The sequence below is a fragment of the Heloderma suspectum genome, chromosome 13, assembly GCF_057233095.1.
Source record: "Heloderma suspectum isolate Gila_16-S chromosome 13, 16-S_ref, whole genome shotgun sequence".
NCBI lineage: Eukaryota > Metazoa > Chordata > Lepidosauria > Squamata > Helodermatidae > Heloderma > Heloderma suspectum.
The window spans coordinates 27575480-27589573 of record NC_139470.1 but is presented as its reverse complement, the minus strand read 5'-3'; the positions used below and the strand labels follow the sequence as shown (position 1 = coordinate 27589573).

Sequence of the window (14094 nt, the reverse complement as noted above, 5' to 3'; positions counted from 1 at the left end):
AGTCTTTTTTCTTCAGTCTCCTGCCACAAGCTTACTAGTTCTCTAGGTGGGAGCTATCTCTTCCCCCCTGCTATCGAACGAAGTTCCCTTTCCCCCCTTCCTCTTTCTTTTAGCCACCTGTACTACAGCAAATACCCTGGTTACCAGACTATCCTGTGACTTCACCACTTTGATGACCCGCAAGCCCTGGCCAGTGGCTTTTAAAGCAGATTCAAAGGTGGGAGCTGTTGTCTGCCTCGGGCTACTATCTTTTACTTTCCTCAAGACTCAAAAGATCCTTTAGCATATCGCGATCTAATACTTCATAGACAGATTTTCCTAACACTCTCAAACTGCTCCTCAAAAGCGAAAAGAGGATTTTCTACATTAAATGCCTCCTCGGTCCACAAATCCACTCCTTTACTCTTTAGATATGTTACTATACTCGGACCACTTTTCTCTGCCAACTCTTACCTATATCCATGTCTTACTTCTGTCGGGGAAATGGTGGTCCAAAAGACTGGAGGTCACACGTGTTCAGAGGATTTGGTAAAGCACTTTATTCATGCATGAGGTTGCTCTCCTGACAGAAGAACAACAACTCCAAAATGGTGGTGTGTGTGCGCGCGCGCACACACACACACACACACATATATATACACATATATATATACACACATATATAAGAGGTGGCCTCTTGGCGGGGCGGTTCTGCCTTCAAGGCGGTCTCCGTATTAGGGTTAGACAGCCAATAACAACATTTGGTGACAACTTACAACCAATTATATTAAGATAACACAGCAAAGGTTCTGCACATGCTCAGTTATACCTTACTCACATGGGCATGATGATCTCACCATGACTCTTGGCACATACGCAATGGTATCTGTTATCAGTGACCTGAGTACTTCAAGGTACTTCCTTGCATGAACACAATAGAATTGCGAATGTGCTTTGGAGATTACTGTCTCTTACTGTTCGCCCACAGGGGCTTGTTTGCTTGTGTGAAGTATTTTTATCCTGTCCCTCAGCCAAAAAGGTTTCCAGTCAGTAAAACAAGATAGTCCCTGCCCACAGGCTGACAATCTAATCTAATCTAACCTAACCTAACCTAACCTAACCTAACCTAACCTAACCTAACCTAATCTTCTGCTAACATGATCTGGAGAAATCAGCGAGGTGAACCTTTCCATGGCGTGGAGATAAGCATTACCACTTGCTGCCAACTATAGATCATCAAGCTGCTTTTAAGGGCACAGGAGCCAGTTGAGAAATTGGCAACCCCTGATTTTCTAGGCCCGTCTAGTCTTTTACTAACCCCTACACTTCATGGACAGAAAAGGAAGACCTTGTTGAGGCATGGGTCATAACAATGTTGGAACCTCAAGTTCTTATCTCGCTAGCTACATTGGTAGTACCAGCTTCATCAATCGCAATTTTTTCCATTACTCTCATGGTTGTGTTATATTCTCTTTCCCTGTAGAAACAGAGAAAGATTCTGATGAACCACCATGCTACTTTCTTTAATTTTATAATTTTCTTAAATAAAGCATTAAATAGAGTTTAGTTTACAGTTTTGTCTGTGGTGATGTTGCCTGTTTGGACTTGGCTTGGTTACCCACTGGGGTGTTTAGAGCCCATTTGGTGTAGGTTCTGAAGTTAAACAGGACTGAATTTACAGCAAATTGTAGCCATTAAAAAAATACCGAAAATTCGCATATTGCAAGGCCCAAGAAAATCCTTACAGCGCAGCATCTAATTGTGTCCATGTGGTGGATGAAAGGAACAAACCAGAGATGCCCACTTATTATATTGGCCACAGCTTTATTAGTTTTTGGAATAGGATTGGTGGAGGCATAGGGCGTGGATCACACCATTGGGCAGCCCAATTGCTGTCCAATTTTCCTTCCTGGCCCACCTGCCAGGAATGTTGGGGGGGGAGGGTCAGAGGCCCACCACAGCACAGAGCGCTAACATTAACCCTTTCCTTCCACCCCAGATGTGGCATGCATGCAGCCACTATGCTGGCCTGGTCTTGGTACCACACCCACCCAGATCCCTTAAGGGCATCCCACCGCTGGGAAGTGGGGAGCCCAATCCCGCCGTCCTTCCCAAATTGATCCAGCCCAATGCCTATCTCACCACAAGAGGCAGGTGTGTCTTACCGTTCCCCTGCCTCACCGCCAACCTATTCCAGCTGTAGCCAATTTTTGATGCCGTATCAGGTATCATCTAACCAGAGCTGATTGCCCATGTCAGAAAGGTGTATGCTATCTGGCCTGTACAGCATTTCCTGGCTAAATGTAATGCTGCAGTGCCTAATGACCCGCCCATCTTGGGCTTCCATGAAACGCCACATGGCCTTGTTCATTTTCCTTCTGGCCACATCTTCTTTTGCTGGGTCTTCGGCCGACCTCCAGATGCAACCCCCCAGCAGTTCTGACCATAATATGGTTACACCTGGCAGATGGTGCTGCACCTCAAGGATGTGTCTCTGAGCCGCGTTGATCAAATCAAGCCCTTTATGTGCCCCCTGATGGTTCGCACCACGGTTTATTTTATAGGATAGATAAATTCTTGTCTGATTTAACTGCTGTACCTGTCTCTCTTTTTATTATACTGTTTTATGGGAGGAGGGGCTTTTATTGTATTTTATAGTTGGTTTTATGACTGAGCCCAAGTCTTTCTCCCCTTGCAGTTCAGGCATCCTGTACCTACTGCTTTATCACCCAAGTATACCAAGGAGCCAATGAGGCTCTAGTCAGTGGGAGAGAGTACCTAGGAGCACTCCAAAATACCTGCATTAACCCTAAGCTGTTTCACCTCAGCCAAGTTTGGGAATCTTCGCCTTATTGCAGCTTTCTCCAACCTGGTGCCCTCCAGATGTTTTGGACTTCAACTCCTTTCAGCTCCAGCCAGTATGGCCAATGGTCAGGAATGCTGAGAGGTGTAGCCCAAAACATGTGGAAGGCTTTATCGTATGGGTCAGGAAGTGGAGCAGGCAGCTACAAGGCCAGTGCAATTCAATTTGCATGATAGCAATATCTACTTGACCTGAAGCTTTGAAAACAATGTATTCTCTCAGCTGGAAATTGTTGTCCTTAGCTATTGACCCTTGAGATTCTTAGGAAGCCAAACTGAAACAGAACCCAAGATCAGCTCCTTGCTAAATGGCACATTGATCTAAGGTTGCAAAGAGCCATGGTGTCGACTCTTGAAAATAATCTCCCTTGATTTCAGTCTGACAGGCCAAAACCCAGGCTGGTGCCAGCTGCACAATGCCCCTCATTCTGTATCGCAGGAGGTGGGGTGATGTATTAGGCAGTCCCAGAGGATGGGAACAGGGCTCCTCTGCCACTGCGTGGCCAGAAAGAGCACACTTGTGAGCCTGGTCTTTCAGCTCCCATTATGCTGCTTGCTGGGAACAAAGGAACCAGTGGGCTGCTTCTCCAGCGATCCCCATCTCTCGACTGGCAGCAAAAGGGACAATTTGTTTCCACTAAACAAAACCCCAGTCTTCATAGATCGAAGACCTGGGAGAGGAGCCTCTCTTTGGCCCTTCTAGGGGGGCTACGTCAAGTTCTGTTAAAAAAAACAACAGCAGTCTTTACAGTGCTTTGCGTTCCTGTGGATTTCTGAGAGAAAGCATGCGCTCTTCCGCTGAAGATGTTTCAGTTTATGTAGTTTCCACTATGAGAGCCACTCTGGTGTTAATCCCGACTGTACCCAAATCCCTACTCAACCATAGAGTTCACAGGGTAACCTTTGCAAACCACTATCTCTCAGGGCCCAACTACACGTGACATTAAATGTGTCTTTGCATGTAATGTGCAGATTTTAAAAAGTTAAAATAGCTTCAGCTGGGACGCTGATAATTATTAGGATTGCTGCAGGTGGGAGAGGGGATTTAACCCTTTCCTACTACAGTCCTGGAAAAAATCCCTCTTCTGAAACTGGTATTTGCTTTGCGGGGAAATTCCCCATTGAGGCCAGCAGAGAAGGAAAGGTTTGAATTCTCCCTCCACGCCTGCTATGATCCCAATAATGATCAGTCTCCCCTCCAGTTGAAGCTGTTTGCATTTTTAAAACCTGTATGTTAAATGCAAAGATGCATTTAATAGTCCTCAGTCAAACTACCTCTTAAGGTTGTTCTGAGGATTGTTGTTTATTCACTCAGTCGCTTCTGACTCCTCGTGACTTCATGGACCAGCCCACACCAGAGCTTCCTGTTGGCCGTCTCCACCCCCAGCTCCCCCAAGGTCGAGTCCGTCACCTCCAGAACGTCATCCATCCATCTTGCCCTTGGTCGGCCCCGTTTCCTTTTGCCTTCCACTTTCCCTAGCATCAGCATCTTCTCCAGTGCATCCTGTCTTCTCATTATGTGGCCAAAGTACTTCAGTTTTGCCTTTAATATCAATCCCTCAGGTGAGCAGTCTGGCTTTATTTCCTGGAGTATGGACTGGTTGGATCTTCTTGCAGTCCAAGGCACTCTCGGAATTTTCCTCCAGCACCACAGTTCAAAAGCATCTATCTTCCTTCGCTCAGGCTTCCTTATGGTCCAGCTCTCGCAGCCATAGGTTACTACGGGGAATACCATTGCTTTAACAATGCGGACCTTTGTTGTCAGTGTGATGTCTCTGCTCTTCACTATTTTATCAAGATTTGTCATTGCTCTCCTCCCAAGAAGTAAACGTCTTCTGATTTCCTGGCTGCAGTCAGCGTCTGCAGTAATCTTTGCGCCTAGAAAGACAAAGTCTGTCACTGCCTCCACGTTTTCTCCCTCTAATTGCCAGTTATCAATCAAGCTGGTTGCCATAATCTTGGGGTTTTTTTAGGTTTAACTGCAACCTAGCTTTTGCACTTTCTTCTTTCACCTTCGTCATAAGGTTCCTCAGCTCCTCCTCACTTTCAGCTATCAAAGTGGTATCATCTGCATATCTGAGATTGTTAATGTTTCTTCCAGCGATTTTAACTCTAGCCGTGGATTCATCAAGCCCAACACGTCGCATGAAGTGTTCTGCATACAGGTTGAATAGGTAGGGCGAGAGTATACAACCCTGCCGTACTCCTTTCCCAATCTTAAACCAGTCCGTTGTTCCGTGGTCTGTTCTTACCGTTGCTACTTGGTCATTATACAGATTCCTCAGGAGGCAGACAAGATGACTTGGTATCCCCATACCACCAAGAACGTGCCACAATTTGTTATCATCCACACAGTCAAAGTCTTTAGAATAGCCAATAAAACGGAAATAGATGCTTTTCTGAAACTCCCTGGCTTTCTCCATTATCCAGCAGATATTGGCAATTTGGGCTCTAGTTCCTCTGCCTTTTCTAAATCCAGCTTGTACATCTGGCAATTCTCGTTCCATGAATTGCTGGAGTTTACCTTGCAAGATCTTGAGCATTACCTTACTGGCATGTGAAATAAGTGCCACTGTTCGATAGTTTGAACATTCTTTAGTGTTTTCTTTTTTGGTATGGGGATATAAGTTGATTTTTTCCAATCTGTTGGCCATTCTTGTGTTTTCCAAATTTGCTGGCATATGGCATGCATCACCTTGACAGCATCATCTTGCAAGATTTTAAACAGTTCAGCTGGGATACCGTCGTCTCCTGCTGCCTTGTTATTAGCAATGCTTTTTAAGGCCCATTCAACCTCACTCTTCAGGATGTCTGGCTCTAACTCACTGACCACACCGTCAAATCTATCCCCGATATTATTATCCTTCCTATACAGATCTTCTGTATATTCTTGCCACCTTTTCTTGATCTCTTCTGCTTCTGTTAGGTCCTTGCCATCTTTGTTTTTGATCACACCCATTTTTGCCTGGAATTTACCTCCAATGTTCTCTGATTTTCTGGAAGAGGACTCTTGCCCTTCCTGTTCTATTATCTTCTTCCACTTCCGCGCATTGCTTGTTTAAAAATAATTCCTTATCTCTTCTGGCTAACCTCTGGAATTTTGCATTTAATTGGGCAAATCTCCCCCTATCACTGTTGCCTTTTGCTTTCCTTCTTTCTTGGGCTACTTCCTGCGTCTCAGCAGACATCCATCTTGCCTTCTTGGTTTTCTTTTTCTTAGGGACATTTTTTGTTGCCGCCTCCTGAACAATGTTGCGAATTTCTGTCCATAGTTCTTCCGGGACCCTATCTACTAAATCTAGTCCCTTAAATCTATTCCTCACCTCCACTGCATATTCATGAGGAATATTAGTGAGCTCATATCTAACTGATCTGTGGGTCTTCCCTATTCTCTTTAGTCTGATTCTAAATTGTGCAATAATGACCTTGCCGTCTTAGGTGTCCCTTCACAGTTTAGCTCATGGCATCATTGAGGTGCTCAAGCTCCAGCACCACGACAAGGTAACGATCTCCTTTGCTGGAGTGTTCTGAGGATAAGATGTTAATAATATCTCCAACAGTGTCAAATGTTATTGACATGAATGTGTAGTAGAGTAAAGATGCATCCCCCCTTTCAGAGGTTCAACTTCTAGAGAGGTAGGGGTGGGGGGGAGTAGGCTGAAACCTCAAGAATAACAATTATAGGGCCACTGCAGCACGCACAAATACAATTTGAAAAGGCATCACTCAAATCTTAAAAGGCGAGAACAGGGACAGTAATTTAAAAAGAGACCAGTGCCAGAAACAAGGACAATTAAATAGGGACAATTGGAGTGTCTGAATCTAAGTGGTTATGGGCAAAACCTGGTGGGTCGTGAGTGGAAGATCCTGGCAGTATCTGGCATTTCCTGGCTTTCCAGATCATAATATTGATCACTACTACTGGGAGTAGTCATAAGAACATAAGAAGAGCCGTGCTGGATCAGACCAAGGGTCCACCTCGTCCAGCATTCTGTTCACACAGTGGCCAACCAGCTGTCGACTGGGAACCCACAAGCAGAGCATGAGTGCAACAGAACCCTCCCACCAATGGACCCCAGCAACTGGGTTACACAGACTCACTGCCTCTGGTACAGCACTGCTCATTGCTCTGTAGTGCATAAGCTGTGCATGCAGATGAGGTCCCACAGTCACACCCCAGGATCTCCATTTAAAGGATCTCAAGTAGTGGGGCTGGGAAAAATCTTTGGGACCATTCAGAGCTGCAGCCAGACAGAGCAGTAGCACTGGGGCTGGGTGGACCTGGCCTGATTCAGCATAAGGTAGCATCAAAAGTTCATCAGGCAGAAAACAGTTCTCCTGGTTGTTTGGCTGTCTGGCAACTCCACCCCGAATCTTTATTTCACTTAACCCACTGGAGCTTTCTTCACACGGAGCTTTTATCCTGCGACTGAGATTGCTCCTTCACGGAGGTTTGCGGGCTCTTTACATGACGCCGTGACCCTCCAGGGCGTCTCCCGCACTAAATGCCCTTTGTTCCGCTTTTCAATAGATCGCAGAGAATGAGCTATCAAAGTACCCCATTGAGTTCCCTCCGTGAAAAGAGGAAAAGCAGCAAGAAGAGGAGCGAGATCAATGAAAGATCATGGAGGACTCAGATATGGGAGGAGGGGGGAAGTGTGTGGTGGGGGAGAGTCGTCGTGATCCTGCATTTAGAATGGAAAGCAGAACACCCCGTTTTAAATGCAGGATTTTAGGCTGGTGTAGAGATGACCACAGTTGTTCCTTTTTCCCTCTTGGCAAATACTGCAGAATATGCAAACAGCACATGTGTGTAGCTGGGTTCATGACAAAAGGTGGTTCCCTAGTAGGCAGCCATCGAAGGACTGACTCAAAGGTTGTATTATTGCAACCTGTGGAAAGGTTCCTGCTAGCTTTTTCTAAGGCATGCCTATTCTGACATATTTATTTTTTAATTACATTGATATTCCGCCTTTTTCCTCCTCAAGGAACCTAAGGCGGCGTACATAATCCTCCTCTCCATTTTATCCTCACAACAACAACCCTGTGAGGTAGGTTGGGCTGAGATTCTGTGACTGGCCCAAAGTCACCCAGTGAGCTTCTATGGCTGAGCAGAGACTAGAACCCGGATCTCCCGACTCCCAGTCTAGCACTCTAGCCACTACACCACACTTGGCATTTGCGATTCCCAAAATATATCAAAAGGTCACTAACCCTACAATAGAATTCATGGATATAAGAATGGGCCTTGCTGGGTCAGCCTGTGGTCTATTTAGACCAGTATTGTGTGATGGTCATCTCTTGTTGTTTGTCCCCAGTATCGCTCAGTCTGCTCTAGAAGAGGTTCCTTTAGCTACTATGGCTAATAAATAACCATTGACAGACTTATCTTCCACAGATTTGCTGAATCTTTATTTCTTTGTTAAATATATACTGCCCAACTGGCAAATGCCCTTGGGTGGCTACAATCATTAAAAAAAATCACACATAGCAATAAAATAACTAAAGAAAAAAATATAACTATAAAAGTATCAAAATAATACATATTAAAAACATTAAAATATTTAAAACATTTTAAAGCCAGGAGTATAATTAATAAACAGAGCAATTGGTGTGATGGGCACCAATTTGAATGGTTTAAAAGGGGGTTGGACAAATTCATGGAGGATAAAGCTATCAAATGAACCTGAGCACACTCCGGGAGAGAGCGGAGGACAGGAAGGCCTGGCGTGCTATGGTCCATGGGGTCACAAGGAGTCGGACACGACTTAACGACTGAACAACAACAACAAAAGCTATCAATGGCTACTAGTCCTGATGGATGGATGTTAGCTCCAGGATCAGAGGCAATATGCCTATGTACACCAGCTGCTGGGGAACATGGGCAGGAAAATGCTGTTGCACTCGTGTCCTGCTTGTGGATTCCTGGTTGACAGCTGGTTGGCCACTGTGTGAACAGAATGCTGGACTAGATGGACCCTTGGTTCTTCTTATGTTCTTATGTACCAGGTTAAAGATTAAATGGAATCTAGAAGAGGAAGGTCTTAACCTGGTGTCTAAATATATACAGTGAATATGTTAGGCGGATATCCCTGGGAAGGGCATTCCACAGACAGGGGGCCACTACAGAGAAGGCTGTTTCCCTGGTAGTCACCCATTGCACCATTGTGGGTGCTGACACCCAGAGAAGAGCCTTCGAAGATTATCTTAACAATTGGGTGGGAACATATGGGAGAGGGCATTCATTCAAGTGGACTGGTCCTGAGTTGTTTAAGCCTTTAAAGGTGAGCACCAACACTTTGAATTGGTCCCAGAAACTAACTGGCAACCAGTGCAGTTAATGCAGGACTGGAGTAATATATTCAAAACAGCCAGTCCCAGTAAGCAGCCTCGCTGCTCTGTTCTGCATTAAGTTTCCAGACCGTTTTCAGAGGTAGCCCCACATATAATGCATTGCATTGATCCAGGGGGGAGGTTACCAGTGGATGGATAACTGTAGCTAGGCTATCTCTGTCCAGGTAGGGCGGTAGCTGATTTATTTATCAACTCAAGCTGATAAAAGGCACTTTGTGCCACTGAGGCCACTTCAGCCTCAAGTGATGAAGCTGAAGTGTTAAAGCCATCTAAGCTAGTGGCTGTTGCCACATCATGAGTTCCATACATTAATTATGTGTTTATTGAGGCTGTTAATCTGCTGTATCTACTTTTGGTTTCATCGCAGATTTGAGATTGGAGCACTACACGAGGAGCATTTCCTTTCCTGCTTTCCCGCTACATAACTTCTAGGTGGCACTGTGGTGTAGCCGAATAGCGCAGATACACAAGTAGAAATCATGCTTTCTTTCGCTTTTGCAGTTAAATACTGCAGTTTCCCTGCTCTAAAAAAAGCTTGCCGAAAGTGCTGGTTAGACACAGAAACAAAAGTGGAGGGTCAGGTCATTGTCTAAAGAACCCATAAACAACCGTGAGTAGGGAATGACGAGTGCACAATAAATGCTTCGTGTAGAAAAGCTCCCCGTTTTTGAAAGCCTCTTCTTTTTCACGATACCTTGTTGACCCAACGTGGAGGCATTTACTGAAATCTCAGCAGCTCTGAAACCCAGCCCATGCCAACAGCTGCAAAGGAACTGCCCCGTCCTCATTTGTTCTTGCCTCCAGTTGGGCTGGAGGCACTGCTGCCTAATGTGAGTCTTACACCTGCCTCCTGCAGCCTTTTGCCCAGTCCAAGGGCCACAGTTCCTTTGTTTCCATGCTTTGAGCTCCTGCAGTGGTAGGCTGGACTGGGGACCTGCTGGATTTTGCTGACTTTAGCAAGAGAAACAGGGAAAGGAAAACCAGTTATGCCAGAGACAATGTCCTTGTTGATGCAAGTGCTGCAGATTAGCTACAAATGTTGTGTTGTTCTCCGAGCTGACTCGGGAGCCCTTTGAATGAATTCTCTGTGTTGCCCAAAGTGGGAGGGGAGATGAAGCTGGAGAGTCAGTCTGGGTGGCAGTAGCTGGTGTCCAGTCACTGAACATTTTCCTTTTGGGAGATGGTTGGAGGGTCCCACAGGCTTCCTGAGGGAGAGAACTGGCAACCGCAGTGAGGTGGAGAAACCCTGGCTCTGAGCCTTGGTGAGGGCCCTCAAAGCTGGCAAAGACTTTCTAGGGGTACTGTGGCAGATCTGCTCAAGGAGAAGCTGTTCCATGCCGGAGAAGCATCCCAGAGTTTTCCTGGCACACTCTGCTTTGGCACTGACAGGGCAAAAGAAGGTTTGCAGGAAGGTGCTTAAACCAAGGGAAAGGTGAAGTACAAAGCCAGGATTTTTATTACTGCGTAGCTGGGTACGGGTTGGTGGGGGGGGCGGTGAGGCAAGGGGAGTAGGAAAAGCTGAGTGGGTGGAACGTGGGGAGGGAATTGGGCTGCTGGTGATGTGTAGTGATTGTGAGATTATGTGTAGTGATTCGAAAGGGGCTGGAGTGTGTGTGTATTCACATCTGTGTGCAGGATGGTAAGGAGAATGCCCTGTTTACTTGCTCTCAGAGGTGTTCTCTCCTCCGTGGTTACTTGACACATTCCAAGCTAGGAGCTGGCATTGCTGGCGTGGGGCTTAGCCCTAGTGAGTATGAGGTCAGATTGAGTCCTCTTGTGTATGTATTTATCCCTTCATTTGAATTTTCCTGTAAATTAGTACTTTTACTTGTACTAAATTTCTAAATGTTACATTGCTGTGTTTGTTAAAGAAGTTTAAACTGAATGCCTGAAAGATACAAATCTATAAATGCAAACACAAACCAGTGTGATGGAGCTAGGCAGGGCTTGGGTTTGGAATGTGTGAGATGGTTTCAAAGCTGCACTCAACCAAAAAGCATTGCTAGGTAACTTTAGAGAAATGGCTGTCTCTCGACTCTGCTTACCTCTGAGCAATGCGCAAATGAGAAATCTTGTATAAACTGCCATTTACACTGGGAAATGTCGTAGTTAAAACCCACAGCCACTCTAAGATAGCTCAAATATTCTTATCTTTCCTGAAGATGCTTTTATAAGATATAGCTTCTTTCTGAGACTGTGAATATAACTCTCTCTGTGTGTGTGTGTGTGTGTGTGTGTGTGTGTGGTGTGTGTGTGTGTGTGTGTGTGTGTAAGGAACAAGGACAGCACTAACTGCGCAGGGTAGTTCTTTCTGTGCCTCTTGGAGAACTACCCTCTTGTACTGTCATCTGGTTGGGAGTGTGGGTTGTTTTGCTCTTGAGCAGAAATTAGGAAATTACAAACTCCGTGCTAAAAATGGAAATCCCAGGACCCTTAACTAGCTGGGGTGCTGCAGGTGCTCTAGATTCCCTCCCTACTATGAGAACCTATTAATGATTAACTCACCCAATGAATGTAAAGTCAATACAGAGGATGGGCAGTGCAAAAAGGTGTGTGTGTGGGGGAAACTAACAGTGGAGCCCAGGCCCGACACTCTAGATTTGGGTGTGGAAAGAGATGCCCTACCTTGTACAATTCAGGTAAATATGGGCCTGAGGTGTTCTGTATAGAGTCAGCTGCTAATTTCATCCCTCACCCCCATGCAGCTCAGCTTCCTTCCCTAAACCTGCTCCTGCTGTAACCACAGTATTCAGGACAGAGATCAGTGTTTTCTCCACCCTGCAATTGATCTTACTGATTGCAGCCTGTCCCAGAGAAGTGAATGGAAGCCATTGACTGAGTGGCTTCAGATATAGAGATTTTCAAGGCAGGGCAGGGGCACAGGAAGTGCAAGGACCTCACATTTCTGTTTTCATGCATCTCCATCATGCCAAACTTGGAGCAGCAGCATGACTCCCCACCCTCAAGGTGAATACACAAGCAGTTTCCAAATTATGTTCCAAATATCGGATTCAGAGCATGTGCAAAACGCTTGCGTGAAAAAAGCTACAGCTCTTGAACAAGAATGGCAGGGCTGGAAGTGGAACCTTATTGCCACTCTGTGTGCCTGTAACGGAAGGGATTTTATGGCTGTAGAAAGTACTGGAGGCATGTATCATGTAACGTCTACATGAAACTGCTGGGCGTGGTTATCCCAGGGATATGGAGTGAAGTGTTGTTGATACACTGATGATGCTCAGCTCTGTTTCTCCTTCTCAGTGGAACCAGGTGAGGTGACAGAAGCTCTAAACAGGTGCCTGGATCTGTGATGGACTGGAAGAGAGTAAATAAACTGAAGTTCAGTCCAGAAGATGTCAATGATGGGAAGCCCACTTGAGCTAGAAGTTGCCCATTCTCCTGTACTGCATGGGGTCACATTCCCTTTGAAGGCTCTCATTTATAGGGTTGGGTGCTTCTGGTCTGGGATCTGCTCCTGGATTCCCAGATAGGGGCTGTGACCAGAAGTATCCCTCATCAGTATAGGCTAGCGTGCCAGCAGGGGCCATTCCTAGATAATGACAACCTGGCCATTGTGATATGTTCCTAAGTAACTTCTAGGATGGATTACTGCAATGTGTTCTACCTGGGGGCTCCTTTGAAGATAATTTAGAAACTTGTTGTTGTTTATTCGTTCACTCGCTTCTGACTCTTCGTGACTTCATGGACCAGCCCACGCCAGAGCTTCCTGTCGGCCGTTGCCATGCCCAGCTCCCCTAAGGTCAAATCCATCACCACAAGAATATCATCCATCCATCTTGCCCTTGGTCGGCCCCTCTTCCTTTTGCCTTCCACTTTCCCTAGCATCAGCATATTCTCCAAGGTATCCTGTCTTCTCATTATGTGGCCAAAGTACTTCAGTTTTGCCTTTAATATCAATCCGTCAGGTGAGCAGTCTGGCTTTATTTCCTAGAGTACGGACTGGTTTGATCTTCTGGCAGCTGCTTCTTTAATTATGGGAGTTAGCACAGGACACCTGCCCTGAAACAACTACATTGCCTCCAAGTTAATTCCTGGAGTGCGGGTCTTAAGCGTTCATGTTCCAAATGGACATAGGGGCCAGGTTACCTAAGTGAATGTCTTTTTCCATACTAGGCTTCCTGTGTACTAAGATCATCAGAGGAGGCCCTGTTCCAAACCTCTTCCTTGTCTGAGATCAGACTGGTGGGAAAAGGAGCGGGGCCTTTTCAATAGTGGCACCCTTTGTTTGGAATTCTCGCCCCAAGGTAACCTACCAGGTTGGCTCTGGCCTTCCCTTTCGGAAACTAATAAAAACATTCTTATTCTAAGAGGCATTCAGAGGTTGAGTGCTGTATTTTATCTTTGTTGTGCTTTTTTCAGTAATTGCACACCATATTTTAACTATTATTTAATTTTGGAGTTGGCTGGATTTACTGGGCTTTCTGTTGAAAGCTGGTCATTTCTATTGTTTTTACTGGGGAGTTACTTTGTATGTTGCTCGTTTTCGGGCTATGTGGTGGATATAAATAGAATGGATACCAATCGTTTATACCTGGTCCGGGCAGGGCTGTGGATGGCTGCACTTTTATCCAGACTTGGAATAGGGGGTGTGTGCATGCGTACGCATGCACATGCATGCGCGCACGCATGCATCTGTGTGTTTCAACCAGGAGTCCCTGCTGTTGGTTACTAGACTGAAGCCAGGGCCTGAAGTGAAGCAAGCAGAAGCTACCACTGCTCTGTTGACCAGATCAAGGTAGAAGGCCAGATTCCTGGGATTTATACCAGCCCTGGCCAATCCAGGGGCTTCATACTGCCTGCCAATGGTAGGGGTCGATGTTGCACACACAACCCTGTTCCTGATGAGAGTTTTCTGAGCCCCAGCAATAGCAGTCCCACATA

At 45.8% G+C, this 14094-nt stretch overlaps 1 protein-coding gene across 1 annotated transcript in view; it reads left to right on the top strand.

The window, feature by feature from the left end:
- Nucleotides 1-10300: 10300 nt before the first annotated feature.
- Nucleotides 10301-14094, top strand: part of LOC146336248 (zona pellucida sperm-binding protein 3-like) — a 49042-nt gene continuing 45248 nt past the window's right edge. The window contains exon 1 of the mRNA XM_084819455.1: nucleotides 10301-10627. The gene's annotated coding sequence lies outside the window, so the exon portion shown is untranslated. The remainder of the gene's footprint in view (nucleotides 10628-14094) is intronic.